Source organism: Ochlerotatus camptorhynchus, unplaced genomic scaffold (assembly GCF_037179485.1).
Source record: "Ochlerotatus camptorhynchus isolate MF236.1 unplaced genomic scaffold, CSIRO-AGI_Acam_v1.1 ptg000443l, whole genome shotgun sequence".
Taxonomy (NCBI): domain Eukaryota; kingdom Metazoa; phylum Arthropoda; class Insecta; order Diptera; family Culicidae; genus Ochlerotatus; species Ochlerotatus camptorhynchus.
The window spans coordinates 1,052,131-1,067,948 of NW_027040929.1; the positions used below are offsets into that span (position 1 = coordinate 1,052,131).

The 15,818-nt window shown below is 37.2% G+C and overlaps 1 protein-coding gene across 9 annotated transcripts in view; it reads right to left on the minus strand.

Moving 5' to 3' along the window:
* Positions 1-15,818, minus strand: part of Ten-m (teneurin transmembrane protein Ten-m) — a 409,761-nt gene that overhangs the window by 10,310 nt on the left and 383,633 nt on the right. The window lies entirely within an intron of this gene.

A 15,818-nucleotide genomic window follows, 5' to 3' on the forward strand; every position in this document is an offset into this window, starting at 1 on the left:
TCAGTAGGCTCTGGTTTAACACGTTTTGTCGAATGTGTTCTTTTTTTTTCGTTTTTGCATCACTTATGGAATGTCAGTCTCTGCGGATGAAAAAAATTAGGCATGCTGTCACACGAGGCTTTTTAATTATTATTTTTTACGGTTAGATAGTGTTTAATGCGTGGGAAAAAAAAACTGGGTAAAAAGGATTGCACAATTGCGAGCTCAACGTCACATTAGTGCGCGGGGAAATTATCGCGTGAGTTATTCACACGTGCGACAAGTATTTGATTTTCCACGTGGCTGGCGTATGTAGTTAGTGCTGCTATTAGATGAGCCTGTGAATAAAATTAAATTTTAAATTCAAATAACTAAATTGAACTCGATTATCCTTCAATTAGGATTGTGTGCTTGAATACGTTCTCGAATTCGAAGCAGCGATAATGAACGAGTTGCCATCGGGTAGACATTTTTTTTTGAACGCCTACTTTTGTTTGCTTCTCAATTGAGGGGAGATTTTGGGCATCATATTGGAACCATTGGACAGTAAAAGGCAAAGAAGTAGAAAACTTGATCAATTGGCTTAATGAGGAAGAGCTTTGAGTGGGTGGGTATATTTCCTTTAAATTCCGTTATAATTGCTTATCTTTTGACAGATACGCGTATTTCGTCTACTACTTGCAGACTTCATCAGTGCCAAGTACTCAACATCACTGTGGTGGTGAGTACTTGGCACTGATGAAGTCTGCAAGTAGTAGACGAAATACGCGTATCTGTCAAAAGATAAGCAATTATAACGGAATTTAAAGGAAATATACCCACCCACTCCTAGCTCTTCATAAAGGGATTCCGTTAAGAGGTTCGACAAATTTAAAGGATTAATGAGGAACCTAGTTGAAAACTGAATCTTGGAGGAACTCGGCAAACGAGCATCAACTACTTGTTCAGCCATGCGTCTCCCTGTCGTGTGCGTAAGAGCAAGAGAGGATCTAAAGATCCTGATTCTCTGAATATAGTAAAAATGTTGTAGTCGTAAGGCAAATCTATGTAATGAGTATTGTAAAAGCGTGCGAAGGCGCATACCCTTTTCTTAATTGAACTATAAGATGTGTATAGAAATTTGAGTGGCCGTATCGTAGAAATTGATAATTTTATCACGATGGAGGACCTTCAATAGTTCTGGAATATGTCAATTATGTGGAACACCTCTTTGCTATAACATGGTAACGAGAAGGTATGCCATATTTCCTTTTTTAAATGTCCCGCCCTCAATTTAAAATATCGAGCAAATAGTCCTATCGACGTATGAATTACTGCTCAAGTAGCAGACATACGTCACAAAATGTTGTTACCTCATCCAATTTTTAACAACACACTTAGAAATATATAATTTTACACGTGACGGAATTCACCTTTGACATAAAGGATGAGACGTAAACAAACATGTCATGTAAAATTACTCGACGAAAAGTACGTTTGATTGAGCTGAATTTCGCGTCTATTATAACTCGATTTTATGTCAAAATTGACGCTCGTATATGTCAGTCTCAGAGCACCTAAATTTACATGATTTTTTCTAAGTGTGAAGTGTACTACTTACTTAGTACTGAGTATTACTTTTGGAAGCAATCCAAGTAACAATTTTGGTTTTATCAGGGTTTTGAAGAGGTTTATGAGGCTTAGAGTAGACTTGAATACTTAAAAAAAACCGAAATCCTTGGGAATGGCTTCAAACGTCAATTTGTCGAAACTACCATGTAGATCAAGAAGACATTCCCTAGTAACATTGCAAGTTTAATAGAGGTTTTATAGCATGCTACAAGTCTGAATCATGGTCTTCAGAACCATCATAAAGCTAAAATTGTTACTTGGGATTAGCATGCGAAAATGTTATTGAAAACCATGTGGACTCACGATAGAAAAGGTTATGAAAGTGCCACCAAGCCTTAGCAATTGCAGTGCCATTAGGCCGTAGGTCACTAAGGCAAATCGAGACTGGTTGAATGGTCATTAGGTCGAATGGTCATCAGGCCGAATGGTTTCCTGCTTCCCCAGAAATAAAAAAAAGTTTGACGAGCTTCTAGGCATAACTATGTTTTAAAGATTTTCATCATTTAGATGATTTTTCCAAACCTGAAAAATTTTGTTGAAAGAGCTCTGACTGTAATTTTTTGATGTCTTAAATTTGTCAAGCGTCTAAACGGAATCCCATATGAAGTTATTTTCTTTTAATCCCTTTATATTTGCTTATCTTTTGACAGATACCCGTATTTCGCCCACTACTTGTCGATTCAGTGTCAAGTGATGCCTGAGTAATTGACACTGAGAAAGGAAATTGCTTAACTTATATCCCCCGAAATTTGGATGGTTCAGGCTTGACAAGCAATTACTGCCATTATTACTTAAACTGGTTTCGTGTTAGTTGGCACCATGAACAAAACATGCCATCACATTATTTTTCCTTCTTTTAAAAGCTAGTTGTTCTTTTCTCACACCAATCTATGAGACTTGGATGATTTTTTTTGGTATTGAAGTAATTTTATAGGTGCACTGAACTTTCGAAGATTCAGGTTTAGGAATTTGGTAAGTAATCAACATACAGCAAGCATCAGACTTTTAACTTTCAATAATTTCACATAGCCGTAATTCCAAACATTACCATTGCGTTGAATCAAACAACCTACTTTCAAATACGCAATTTGGTTTCCGAAAGATTAAAAGAACAAACGATTGTCTAGCGATGCTTTCATCTGATATTCAACTGGCCTTTGCGCACAAGGAGCAATTGGCTTCAGTTTTTTTTGGATATTGAGGGTGCATTTGATTCTGTTTCCATAGACATACTGTCAGACAATTTGCACAGTAGTGGATTACCCGGTATTTTAAACAATTTCATGTATAATTTGCTGTCAGAAAAATAAATGACCTTCAATCTAGGTCAACTGACAACTTCTAGAATTAGCTACAAGGGCTTACCCCAAGGTTCATGTTTAAGTCCCTTACTTTATAATTTCTATGTCAAAGATATTGATAATTGCTTAGATAATCGATGCACGCTTAGACGATGCCGTGCTAGTGATCTCGCAAAGACCATTGAAAAATTCCCTAAATAATCTGTCTTTCTGGGCAAGAAATATACGGATCGAGTTTTCACCGCAAAAAACTGCATTGGTAGTGTTTACAAGGAAGCGGTTTCCAGCCCAACTGCGTCTAAATCTTTTGGGCAGAGACATTACCCAATCTTTAAGCTTCAAATACCTTGGAGTCTGGTTTGATTCAAAATGCACTTGGGGTTCCCACATTACGTATTTGAAACAAAAGTGTCAATTTTCGGGACATGGTGGGGTGCTCACCCGAAAGACCTAATTAAACTGTATAAAACGACTATTCTTTCAGTTCTTGAGTATGGCTCTTTTTGCTTCCTCTCAGCAAGAAAAAGTCACCTAATTAAATTGGAACGCATTCAATATCGTTGTTTACGTATTGCCCTTGGCTGTATGCATTCAACACACCATATGTGCCTAGAGGTTCTAGCGGTACCCAATACTAACCTAGAACTACTGCTGTTTAAAATGTAAATTCAAGCATTACTGATTTTTGGCTCCGCAAAGTGTCACACACGACTGAGCCTAGTAAATGAACGAACTAGTTTAAAAAAAAATCCAAACATTTCTCATTCATCTTCAAGATGGATGTTTAAGGTATACTTTGCCCAAGCAACACACATGTCCTATAACAGTTTATATTATCTTTGTATGACTGGTTTTGGTTGTATAGCAGTTTACTCAACATAATTTTATGAATTTGGTTACTTGAGTGGTGCAATAAGACAACTGTAAAAAAAAGTGAATGGGTTTAGTAAAATCGGGTCATTACTGTATAACGTTTTTAATTTTTTCTTTCAAACATGCACAGTTCTTTCGAGTTTTACTGTTTTCGTGATTTTTGGCACCATGAACAAAATTTGCAATTTGAATCCAAACTGATCATTCTTTCTATTTGATTTTCTTTAGCAGTTTTTCCTTCTTCTTTAACTCTCAAACCTCCAATGTCTGATACTGAAACATGCTAAAACTATCATAACTCCGTCATTTCTGATCTGATGTTTTATCTATCCATCTAAAAAAACGCAAACTCCTCAAGTTTTGATGAGCTGTATAGGATTTTGAAACAATCTTTTTATTCTGAAAATGTTTTAAATTGAAATGTGGTAGCCTTTTGACGTTGAGGATTTTAGAGTTAATATGGACTTGCCTTTTCTATTGCTGGCTGTTCGATCTATTTTTCAGACTAGCTAATTTTCTTCACTAAGCGTTGAAAAAATAATTTTCCGAACCGTGATTCGGCCTAATGGCCATTCGACCTAGTAAACATTCGACGTAATGACCCAGCATCGTTTTCTTCATTTGCTTCCACAGTTATTAATTGAGAGCTTTCTATTAAAGGGTGTCCGCAGCTAAATTGTATAACTTAAAAAAAAAACTGTAGCATTTTGCCCTTTGGGTTAATTTTAATGAAATGTTGGGTGAGATAGCCTCAGCGTGTATTGTTTACACTGCCTAAGGTTTCATTGTGAAATTTCTAGTAGCTTTGAAAATGGAGTCGAAAGAACAACGCATGGATGAGAAAATTGTGCGTACTGAACTCAACAACCCATATATTTCGCACCGAGCCATCGGAAAGATGTTGGGAATCCAACAACCTACTGTTTCTCGTGTCATAAAACGTGTTGGAGAACGTTCAACTGTCGATCGGAAGCAAGTGAGTGCAAGAAAAAGTTTTCCGTACTGAGTTGAAGATCACAAGCGAGTGGTGCGGGATGTCGCGAAAAAAAAAAATGCAACCAAAAGTTTCGTTCAGAAAGTCAAGAAACGATCAGGACAACGTTCATTCAAGGTTCAGAAAGCACCAAACCGCAATGAACGACAAAATAGGAAAACTAGAATGCGGGCACGTAAGCTGTACACACAAATGTTGACAAAACCTCACTGCTGTATCATGGACATACGTAAAGGCGGACTTCAAACAAATTCCGGGAAACCAGTATGTGACTGCAAAAGACAAATTCGATGTTTCAGAGTCCCTCAGGAAACAGCAGGTGTCGAAGTTCCTAAAGCAACTCATGATTTGGCAGGCGATTTGTTCGTACGTAAAACGGAGCAAGCCTTTCGTAACAACTACAACCGTAAATGGCCAAACGACTTCCCATGAAGAAACGACTGAATCACACACCGTTCCTACAATTTTTCTGCAGGATCTAGCCTCTTGTCACTACTCCAAGGACGTTCTGAAGTGGCACAAGACGAATGGGATCAATTTCGTGCCGAAGGATCACAATCCCCCCGGAATTGCGCCCGATCGAAAGATACTGGGCTATAACGAAGCACGAATTCCGTAAGCATTCTAAAGTTGTCAGTACGGAGCAGGAAATGTTGAAATCATGGTTGAAAGCAGAAAAATGTCGGTTCAACCGTTGTACAAAACCTTATGAGTGGAATTAAGAAGGGGCATTTGGATTTGATGAAGAAATATAGTGAAACCAAGCTTATATATAGTATTACATTCCCTGAACATTTCATGGCAATCGGTTGAGAGACTTATTTTTGGCGACTACATCTAAGTGATGCAATTTAACTGTGGACACCCTTTATAACCAATGAATATTATGCATTTGTATATTGGATGGAAAGCACAAGAAAGTCGAGAAAATTTCCCAGAAATTTACTTAATTTACTGCTGAAATCCTTGAAGTACAGATTATACCTCCAGAGTTCTCAAGGTGGTTCTTAGTCTTTTTTCAAATTAAATTTGTAGTCATCAATAAGAAGACCTCTAGTATCTCTAGCTTAGTAGCTGGTTACAAAAGAACGTTATGAAGGAGGTTGCAGGCAAGCAGTTGCACGCCACCTGACGGATCGATTTTGGTTTTCCCTCTTCGCCATGAAACTTCGCCTAATTGTTCGCTAGGGGCAATGAACCAAGATTGTGTCGGAATTCGGCCATTTTGACTGACGCCTAATATTTCAAAATGGTGTATTAGACATTTTTCAATATATCATAGCACGAAAACGGCTCTTCTAATCGAAATGATGTCAGAGACAAAGTTGTAGGAAACTGGCTTGGCTATTCTGACAAAAATACACACTGAAAATAAATCACAGGGTTTGCCAAAAAATTATAGAAAAAAACTGTTAAAAACTACAATATCATAAAAGTACATTTTTTTTCACGCAATATCTATGTTATTTGTGCATTGGAAACGATTGTTAGGACTAAATAACACGTCAACCCTCACCATCCTTCTCCAACAGGGGAGTTTGGTAAAGGAGATGATTAACCCGATTCGTGCCTTCCTCAAAATTGACCTTTGATCGCTGTCTACTCTCTATATACAATTTTCACACCGCTGTACTTTAACGAAACTATCAACTCTATACTTTCATCTCCTTCATTCTGAACAATTAGGCAAGAGTCAATTCCAGCACAAACATGGTTCATTTCCGGCTAGCGAACAGTTATGCGAATATTCATGAGTGATAAAATCTAAAATTAAATTCTTTTTCGTTAGTTGGCCTGGAACTGCGCAGGTACGATTCCCGGTTTGGTCGAGCTCTCAATTGATAACTAATTTAAAAAGATCCTTATATTAGCTAAAAGTTGTGCCTGGTTCGTACTAATAAGGCAAGTAGAAAATTTCTGGAGGCCACCCATATTTCATCCGTTTGCGTTCATGTAAATTTAACAGTTTGACAATAGTTTTAGCTGTCAGCAACACGCCAGATCCGGATCTAATGTTGGTGGCCCTTAACCGTAATTAGAACATTAATTCACAGCAAAAAATTAATTTTAATATTACATCCAAGAGGATGCACTTCAATCATCAAAAATTATTTTTTTTGCTGTGTAGTATACTAAGTAAAGAGTACTTTATGCATTACATATATCGATTGTGTTCAGTTTTTGATATCGAACTTGAATATATCGATTTGGTTTACGTTAAGGGTTGTCTTTAAAAAATTACTGAAAAACAAAACAGAATGTTGTTTGCAGTGTTCGGAAAAACTCAAAAACTCAAATCTCATGCGTGAATTTATTCACCTATTAGTTTTGCCTAGCAAACCTTAACTGCCCAAAAATCAGCGATAAGTTTTCAGATTCAAATATTCATTGGTTTATATTTTGGCGTTATTTACTGTTATTACTGTTGTCTTTGCATCAGTGCATGGAAAACTAACACAACTTGAGTGCGTGAAAATGCATGACAATCTCAAGTTTAAGATTTGTTTGCCAGATTTACACGCGAGTTTATTCTCACAGGGAGGCTCAATGAATGAGATTTGAGAAAGATTTTGCGAACACTGGTTGTTTGTATAAAAATTGTTCATAGCTCATCTACATTTCTGAGATAAAAAGGAACTATAGGAATGCGCAGAATTAAAATCAGCGTATGTAGATTGAGACGAGGTAGGTATGCAAATATAACTTTAAATTTTCTGATGGGCTTGCAATGAGAGACGCATGGTATTTTTAATCGATTGTATTTTCTTTATAGCACCAACAGTTAACGAAAGCAGGCTGATATGGGTCAATTATTTAACACTTACTATACATCGGACGGATTTCACGCCAAAACGGTCGGTCGCCGAACTCGACTATCTGACACTTGGCACATATTTTCAGTATGATATAAAAATATTTTCCGCAGGTGAGAAGATCATTTTGACTCAAGACTAATTTTTGAACAGGGCCTATATGTTTTCGCACACACATTATTTGAAAAATGTTAGTTCGAAGACAGTTGTTAGTTTATATAAACTTGAAGATAAAGCGAACATTTAGAAAGCATCTCCAGGATGGAGCAGCTTCTGTGTGTAAGTCATCCTCTACAATCTCCAGGATGAAGCAACTTCTAATAACAAAGAGCAACTTTTTGTGCATTTTTGACACGATTGAAACAATCAACGAACTAAAATAATCATTAGATGATTATTCCAGAGATGATTTAAAATCTAATTTCTTTGCTTTGTGCTAACCAGATACACAATATTAGTCAGGACACTTATGAAACGACACTTTAACGACGTGAATCTGGTCCTCGAAGGCCCTCGTCTATCGTAAAGGGTGATACGGTCAAAATTTGGTCAATATCAACTTGACGTATTTCTTTCAATTTTGCATTTAAAAAACCTGAACACCCCTCATTTTGAAGGTGTGTGTGTGTAGAATGTTGCTCCTATTTTCATTTTGGAATTCACTCTTCAGTTGTCAAAATTCCAAGCAAGAAGAGCAGCGTATCAAAATTTTGCTCGCGCATCGCGAAAATCCGAGCTACTCGCACGCAAAGTTGGCAAAATCGCTAAAAGTTGCCAAATCAACCGTTACAAATGTAATTAAAGTGTTTGGGGAACGTTTGTCGACAGCCAGGAAGTCTGGATCGGGGGGAAATCGAAAAAACGGAAGCCGCTGAGACGACAAAGAGAGTTGCCAGTAGTTTCAAGCAAAACCCTAACCTCTCTCTCCGAGATGCCGCAAATAAGCTGGGTGTATCGTCTACAACCGTGCATCGAGCCAAAAAACGAGCCGGACTATCGACTTACAAGAAGGTAGTGACTCCAAATCGCGATGATAAACAAAATACGACGGCCAAAGCGCGATCCCGGAGGCTGTACACGACGATGCTGACGAAGTTTGACTGCGTGGTAATGGACGACGAAACCTACGTCAAAGCCGACTACAAGCAGCTTCCGGGACAGGAGTTTTATACGGCAAAAGGAAGGGGAAAGGTAGCAGATGTTTTCAAGCACATGGAACTGTCAAAGTTCGCAAAGAAATATCTGGTTTGGCAAGCCATCTGTACCTGTGGCTTGAAAAGCAGCATTTTCATAGCTTCCGGGACTGTCAACCAAGAAATTTACGTGAAAGAGTGTTTGAATAAACGTCTGCTGCCTTTCCTGAAGAAACACGGTTGTTCCGTACTGTTTTGGCCGGATTTGGCATCTTGCCATTACGGTAAAAAGGCCATGGAGTGGTACGCCGCCAACAACGTGCAGGTGGTTCCCAAGGACAAGAACCCTCCCAACACGCCAGAGCTCCGCCCAATTGAGAAATACTGGGCTATTGTCAAGCGGAACCTAAAGAAGACCAAAAAAACTGCTAAGGGCGAGCAGCAGTTCAAGGCAAACTGGCTTTCTGCGGCGAAGAAGGTGGACAAGGTGGCTGTACAAAATCTGATGGCAGGGGTCAAGCGTAAGGCCCGGCAATTCGGATTTGGAAAAGCGGAAGCCTAACTGAATATTTTTCCTGAATTTTATACTAATTGAACTTGAAAAAGAAATTTAATTTGATTTTTTAAATAAACGATTTCACCGATTTACACGCGTTTTCCCTTGACCAAATTTTGACCGTATCACCCTTTATGCAGATGATCTTAAAATCTATATACGGATCCGTTCTATCGATGACTGTCACTTCCTCCAATGCCAGCTCGAAGCGTTTGCTAACTGGTGCAACTTGAACCGAATGGAGGTCAACCTCGCGAAGTGTTCAGTTATCACCTTCTCTCGCAGAAAGGAACCGATCATGTTCAATGATGTACTTCAGGAAACAACTATCAGCCGTGTCAACCACGTAAAAGACCTGGGAGTTATTCTGGATTCCCAGTTAACGTATAAGCAACACATCTCGTTTGTTGTCGACAAGGCGTCAAGATCTTTGGGATTTATTTTCAGGATTGCAAAGATTTTTTCCGATATATATTATCTCAAATCGCTATACTGTTCCCTGGTGCGGTCCACCCTGGAATATTGCTCTGCAGTATGGAAGCCAAGCTATAATAATGGTGCTGAAAGAGTTGAGTTCGTTCAGCGTCGATTTCTTCGATTTTCTCTGAGGAAGCTGTCTTGGAGAAACCCTTTTCGTCTACCCAGTTATGAAAGTCGATGTCAATTGATTGATCTGGAGCTTCTACGTACTCCGAGAGACACTTCGTGGGCTCTGCTAATCGCGGATAGTTTACAGGGTAGAATTGATTGTTCTACAATCCTGGAGAAGATCAACGTGAACGTCCAACCCCGAGCGCTGCGAAATAACGCTATGTTGAGATTGCCTCAGCATCGCACTAACTATAGCATGAACGGTGCTTTAGACGGCCTTCAACGTGTGTTCAATCGAGTTTCTTCAGTGTTCGATTTCAACCTGACACGAGAGATGCTACGCCGGCGCTTTTCCGTATTTTATCTGACGCAGTAAACCGTTGAATGACCATGTATTTTATTGTATTGTGTATATTTTAGTAAGCTGGGCTATGTATTTTAATGTTATTCACTTAAACATCATTGGGGCTACACTCAGCCTGTTGATAGTAAGAAAAACAAAGATATGAACTCCAGGCATGTTGGAAAGCCTAATAAACCAAACCAATGATATTATGGGGCTTCACGAAAGTTTACCCATTCCATCATTAAGTCGAATCATCGAAAGTTGAGTCTGCAGAACTCTAAGATCCGATATCAATATATTTTGATAACATAGTTAAATACAATTAATAACTTTGAATGATTTTATGAGTCTCCGTGATTAACCTTTAACATATCTCCAGGAAAATTTGGAGAATGATAAATATTTTGGTAACACATCTTTGTATCCCACAAAATGTTGATTGGCTTATAGAACTTCAAGATCTAAATACCAGGAAGATTTGATAATGTTTTAATACTGTATTGCTCCTGCTCAGGTCTCTTGCATTCATATATGCTTTTCCGACATACCAAAACAACATTTAGGCTAATTTTTTCAGGGCACTATTGGATTTTATGAGAATTCATGATCCCATTAGATTTTGAAGATCTCGATCATCAACATGCTAATGTAAATCTCATCTCATATTTTTTTTTCTACAAAGTAGACGTTATACTACAATTCTGCTGAAAAAAATTAATAATTTTTGTATTGTTTTTTTTTTTTTTTTTTTTTTTTTAATAACCAGAATAAACCGGGAATTGAAAAATTTAATTTGAATGGACACCCTGAAAAAATCCTAATTAGTTCGCTACAAATAGTTCTTAGTTAGTTTTTCTCTACAACCAGCTGTATTCGAACTACAATTTATTAAATAATGTGTGCACAAAAACACATAGGTCCTTTTCAAAAATTATTCTTGAGTCAAAATGGACGGAAAATACTTGGTCGGTCATAACAAAAATATGTGCCTAGTTTTATCCAAATCGATGATGGTCGGGCACGATTCCAGATTTTGTTTGCTCATTCTGGATGGAATCCCCATCGGCCGGAAATATTGTTGATTGACTTTCTCCCATAATTCTGGTGAAAATCCCATACCACCGCAGGAACAAGTTATGAATTTTAATCAACCCGTAAAATGTTATTTGTTAAGTTTGAACGCAAAATTGGGCGATTCAAGTCATGTGTCATGTGAATTTACACTAATTGTCGTGTAATTGTTTCCCCAATATAGCCTTAATTACATGTGCGTTAGAAATCGCACAAATTTATATGAATTTTTGGAACCTTAAACTATAGAAAACATTATATATATATATATTTTTTTTTAAATTCTGGATCATTTTTTCATATAGTATTGGTAGATTTGTAGTGAAAGAAAATCAAACAATAGGTTCTTCTTCACAGAAAATAATTATAAATTTTAATCGTCGGGTAAAATATTCTTCGTGTAGTATTGATCTAAATTTGGCATAATCAACGCAATTTTTAACAACTCAGACAACCAAAATGGTAGTATATTAGGGTTTTTCTTTTCTTTGATCTATTAAGGTAATTTTCCAACTGTTTCACACCACCCAATTGTTGTGCACTTCACATTGTTTACTTACAGCATTTGTCCATGACCACGACGTTTACCGATCATGGTGACATGCTAATCAGTGATCAATTGTTGAATGATAAAACATGTGTTTTTGATACTCAGTATTTGAAATATTGTGATATATGATTGACATTGTACATATGATTTCAGGCTATTTCTTAATTTTGCAACTAATAGTCATCAGTTAAATTAAATTAAGTCATATTTTAAGGAAAATATACAGAAAAAACTTCAATAATTAGATCACTAGTGCAACCACTGAACCGAATTGGACGCACCATCCGCCAAATGAAATTCCATACAACGCTATTGAGTTTTTTTGGAAGTTGGCAACTGGTTCCGCAGATATGATCGGAACTTGTCCTGGCGAATACGGGTAATGAGTGTGTGTAAATGACCTGTAACGTGTCAAGCAGCTCATGGGACGTATCACATCCCATGAGCATTGGAGGATAAATTCCATTGTAGTGATATTGAGTGCCAACGAACGCATTTGCCACATCCAGAAGTGTTTTGGGTGCCCCGGGGAAATATACAGTTTCTGACTTTCTCAAATTACATGCGAATTCAAAAGTGTGTTTTGGAAATTTGCATGTACATTTTATTTGGCATTCAAACCATTGACATTTGGTATTTGAGATAAGACAGATATAGTAGGCGGAAGGTCCGCTGAGGGGAACGTAGCCCATGTTATGGTTTCCATTTATTAAATAGTTCAGATAGGTTAGAAATGACAGATTCATAGTGAGAAAATGTATCATATGGTGCCCGTTCACTGATCACTTTTTAGATCAAAATCAGATTCACATAGTCAGTAAATCTATTTTTTATAAATAGGTATATTGTATTATATATTAGTATGGCCAATTTAAAGCATCTCGTTTCAAATAGCAGTAGTAATAAAGATTAAAACATTTTGCTTTAAAGAATAATAAATTCAATTCTATTGTTGTAAAACTAGTATTACATATGAAGTGCTGTTATTCAACACAATTCAAACCCATTTAATAAGTTAGAAAATTGAAAATAGTAGTAGCTTCAATTATGCATAGATATAAGTCAATGTACCAGAACCTGGACGGATACTTGAGCCTTCCCAGGGGAGGACCCGGATGCGACCATCCATGTGAGTCTAGAGTATGGCACAAGCTGACAAGTGCAACGGGAAGGACGGTAGGTGCATAGACCTGGGGATTGGTCCCTAGATATGTCAACTTAGCTGAAGGCATGGGATATGCACTGAGCAATTACAATTACAATAAAGCTGATATACGACTAGTAGGAAACCTACATTAACCTTATCACAAAAATGGTGATTACGGGTAATTAACGGGCATAGTAGTTAATTTGGCAGTTTCTGACTTGGGCCAAAACCCATCATGTGACAAATTAAAGCACATCAGAATTCTAAAACAAGTTCAACGGAAGTCATATTGAGTTCTCAGTTCACATTGATCACATCTGGACACGTTACAGATACCTCCACCCATGAAGGACTAGACCGTTTTGCCATCACTTCAAATTTACACCCGTTAACAGTACAATCTTTGATGGCACCGGTGGTTGCGTAGTAAGCATGACTGTTTTCTCACCTCAGTGTGACTAGGTACAATCCCAGCAAGGTTATTGCGATTTTTCTGAGGCAAAATAATCTCTGGTCAAGTCTTCCTTCGTAAGGGAAGTAAATCCGTTGTTGCCGGCCCATGTGATGAAAGGTTCGATAGGTTCCAGGTGAGAAAATGGCCTCCCCGGCACTCGTTGATCACCAATTGGTAAGCGACGCTCGATTGCGGAACACTACAGTCTATTTTACGTGATAAAGAATATCTTGATTTCAATCGTCCTACGTACAGTCTTCTCCATATTTTGTATCGCAATATTTTCGCAAACTCTCTGAATTTGAAAGGTCATTGAATTTTACAACTCCTTAACCCGATATTTTTTCAAACTCGATGCCTCCCTAACTCGATTTGTTTGGATTCACTTTCACATGTACTTTAACATCCCTAACTCGACTTATTATGTTAGTCGCTGCAGTGAGGTTGTTCATTGTTGTTCAAAATTAAGCTTTGTTATGATCTTTTGAAAAGATTTTAGGATAAAATCGTATGGCCTTTTTTAAGTCAAAACATTTAAAAGGCAAATGTTCAGCTTTACATATTTATGGATAAAACTTTCATTTGAAATATAGGTATATAGGGAAAATGGCTCTAATGTTAGCCTATGGATCTAAGATTGGGCCCATCGTTAAAAATCTGCTATTTATCAATTTTATCTAAATGAACGCATCATTGGGACGGTACTGAAGGATATTTTTGGTCGCTATTGAAAATTTAGTCGATTGCTGAATTTAAGTATGGGTCCAAATTAGGGGCATTTATGCCGACATTACATCCATTTCCCCTACATAAAAAAAAATTTCATTTGAAAGTCACAGCTAAATGCAATTTTAAACAGACATGGCCAGGCGTGGAAAATCATTTACATTCATTTGATTCTAACTTTTTTCATCAATATAATTCAGTAAAATAATATATATAGCTTTCGTAGGTTTTGATATTACCTACAACTTTTGTAAATAGTTTTAATCTGTGTCTCTTATGCATGACAAACTAGAGCGGGTAAATGACAGCACTAAATTAATGTAATAATGTTCCATGCCTGAGGGTGGCCACTTGATTCTCGTTCTTTAGCTTTATTACGTCTTCACGCCGGCTCTCAATTTAGTGTCCTTTGAGCACTTCCACAGTTGTTAATTGATAGCATTCTAAGCATGTACCATTTTTCTATTAGTGTGACAAGTACAATAATACTCTATGCTCAAAGAAGTCGAGACTCTTTCCAACCCGAAAAATTCCTATACCGGACCGGAAATCGAACCCAGCTGCCTCCAGCATGGTCTTGCTTTATTGCTGCTCCTTTGGATTAAACTAGATTAAAGAATTCAAATTCCCGTTTTTTCAGGCTTATCCCGTTTGCCTAACATAGTGTTCCGGTTTGAGTGAAAGAGCAACATATGATAAAACATGTCAAGTAACATTACAAGTGTTATCGAGGTTCTACAAGATCACGATAAAACCAATACTGTAGGGAACAATTTTTACCCTTAGCAAAGCGGTCTGTAGATGTGAGATCAAAATACGAATTTTTCAAGGCAATTCATAAGGGAATTTCTGAAAAATATCTTGGGAGAATCATTGACAAATTTTGGGAAGAATCTCAATTGAATTTTGAAGTGTGAAGGTGAGAGGTGAAATAATACAAATCATTGCAACCATCAATATTATTTTGTAACAACCGATCATGTTTCCAAAATGGATTTTTATGAAGCTGATTTTAATGAGATTTTAATTTCCCTGATAAAAAAAATATCTAAGCTTAGAATCTTAAAAAAATGTTAAGCAAACATCTTGAAAAAAAATCATTAGGGTGGATCAAAATATAATCATTAGGGTGGATCAAAATATTGATTTCCTGAGTCCTGATAGTTCTGTTAGTTAGTAATTAATAAGGAAGATGATGTTTATCTGACATAATCCATCAACTGCTTAGCAGGCACCATTTTTGTTTTCCCCTAAAACAACAAGACAGTTTTTGTTCAGCATTTTTTTTTTCGATGTGTGTGACGAACAAGCCTTTGATTCCATTCGAATGGTTTAGGTTTCTTGTTGACTTAAAACAATGTTTTCAGGCGGATTTGTTGTAATCTAATTTAGTTACAATCAGAAATGTTAAGGCCCGCACTAGGCAGGAGCAGTGAGACACAGAGTCTTGAACATTAAAACACATGTTGTAACTAGTGTTGTAATATGGTTCAAATCATAAAATTATTATTCGACCACACCTTGAATGATATTTGACAGGTCGTGTGGTTGATCGAGTATGGGAACGATAATTTTTTTTTTTCCTTTGTTCGGGATCTAACACTACTGCGACCAGTAAATTGATCTATTGTAGTAACGATCATACATTACGTCACGCTGTTAGAAGGGAGGGG